We start from the raw sequence: 2,500 nt of genomic DNA on the forward strand, positions 1-2,500 counted from the left end.
GGATGTCTGTTAAAGAGGTTTGTTTTTTGTCTTGCATGTTATGTGAGTTAGGGTAGGATGGGGTAGTGATCGGGATTGTTGGCACCATGTGCTGTCAGTCAGGGTAGTGTTCTGTTCCTACCTTTTGGTGGGTAGGAGCATAGGAAACCTGCTTATTCATGGGTGTTTGCTAGAATGTGCTTTGTGATTTGATACAAATATGAACCTGCATGCGCTTTGTGACGTCATGAGGACGGAAAGGTAGTACTATTGCCAGAGAGCTATAAAATTATATATCAAAAGTTGAAAGTAAGTTATTATATAGACATTATACATAAATATATATTAATTACATATATGTTTAATTCACTGAATGTCAGTGTGCGATGTTGTCCACGTGTGGTTCTCTTGTTCCACGCGGTTGAGGGGCTGCCTCCTACACGAGGGCAAGGATCTGTCTGCCTCGCGTTGGATGTTAAGGTTGGGGCGTTGCATGGCGATGCTGACTGCTTCTGATATCAATAAACGATTGTAGTTGCCTTCCTTGTGTATTATTTTGGTGTTTGTGAGAAGTTCTTGTAGGGATGGTTTTTTATTGTGGGTATCCACAAATTGCTGGTGAATGGCGCCTTGGTTTCTATGAGCCTGCATGCGTCGTTTCAGTGTAGTGGTTCTGTGTCCGATATAGCATTTTTTGGGGTACTGACATTGCTCGTCAGCACAGACAAACTTGTATACTATATCAGATTCAACCTCTTTCTCCGTCGATGGGGCCGTACTATTTTACATTACCAGTGAGGCAGTAAGGTTCGGCTCGCTGTAAATTCTTGCTGTTATTTTGTTATATGGCGCTAGGGGGGTGGCACCTCTTCGCAGTATACCAAGGATGGCTTCCCTTTCATCTTCGTGGTGTTTGTTGTATGATATCTGATGGTATATCATTATTTCTTTGTCTTTGTCTTGTGTGTTGTCCCTCGGGGTAGGGGTTATGGAAAGCCTCTAATCTCTTTTTGACAACTTGCTGGATTATGTCATCTGGGTAGCCGTTATTTGTGAGCAGCTGTTGAACTCTGATTTCTTCGTTAGTCGCTTTCCACGTCGAACAGTGTGTTATGGCGCGTTTTATGTATCCATTTACCACATATCGTTTATATGCATCAGGGCATTCTCCTCTAACATTTAAGCAGCTCCCAGCATCTGTCCTTTTAGTGTATACAGGTATTGTATTTGTTGTTTTTTGGGTCACAAGGACGTCTAAGAAAGGGAGCATTTTCTCATCACTTTTTTTTTCTACCGTAAAATTTAATGTAGAATTTTCTCGGAGTTTATTTATTAATTCATCTATGTCATTCTCGCCCTTTGTTGTGATAAAGATATCATTAATATATCTCCCGTAGATTCTGGGTTTTAGGTGTTCTAAAAAGGTGACCTCTTCTGTGTGTGCCATGTATGCGTTTGCAAAAAGAACCCCAAGGGTGGAACCCATTGCTACGCCGTCCTTTTAAAAAATTTTCGGGTATCGGTAATGGTGGTTTCTCAGAGCGGTATATCTTGTCCATGATGATTTGTATTGTTTCATCCACTGGTACGTTAGTAAATAAACTTTCGACGTTCAGGGATGCTATGTCTTCGTCTGGTGTGGCGTCTTGCAGTAGATCGATGAATTCCTTCGATGATTTTAGCGAGAACGTTGAAGGAATGTACGGCGTTATAATTTCGTTCAAGTTCTTTGCCACTTTATACATGGGGGATGTCATTTGGGATATATTGGCCCGTAGTGGGTTTCCGTTTGTGGATCTTGACTGTGCCGTATTAGCATCCGGGTGCAAAGTCTCCGGTGATTTTTGGAAAGCTTACCGTTCTCCGTTCTTTGTTTGCTTTTTCTGTTAGTTTCAACATTTTCTTTTTAAGTGGCTGAAACTTATTCTTATCACTTAGTATATTATCCATTTTGGTGCCGTATTCATCTCTATTCATTATGACGTACACTGCGGTTTTATCTCCTTTGCGTATTATTATGGTTTCGTTTTCTCTCAGTTCTTTTGCCGCTTTCTTTAGCTGTGGACTGAGTATGCGGCTAAAGTAGTTACAACGTGTTCTATTGGCCTCACCCAGTAATTCAGCGATGCACTCTTGTTTAAGTTTGATTTTGCGTTCTTCTTTCAGTCGCAGTAGTTTATCGATTAATACTTCTGTATGAATCCTCTTGGATTCAGGGTGTGGTCTTCGTATGAACAATGAAGTGCAGAGATAATTAGAAAATATGAAGCAATTTCAAAAAAGCTGGTTAATAGTGAAAAAGCCATTCTATTCAATGAATGTTTTATATATATATATATATATATATATATATATATATATATATAATATATATATATATATATATATATATATATGCAACTTTTCCTTTCTGGAGAGTGTGGTGCCAGAAGGGTGACTCTCCACACACACACACAAATATATACGTATATATATATATATATATATATATATATATATATATATATATATATATATCGAG

Source organism: Macrobrachium nipponense, chromosome 22 (assembly GCF_015104395.2).
Source record: "Macrobrachium nipponense isolate FS-2020 chromosome 22, ASM1510439v2, whole genome shotgun sequence".
In the NCBI taxonomy this organism is placed as follows: domain Eukaryota; kingdom Metazoa; phylum Arthropoda; class Malacostraca; order Decapoda; family Palaemonidae; genus Macrobrachium; species Macrobrachium nipponense.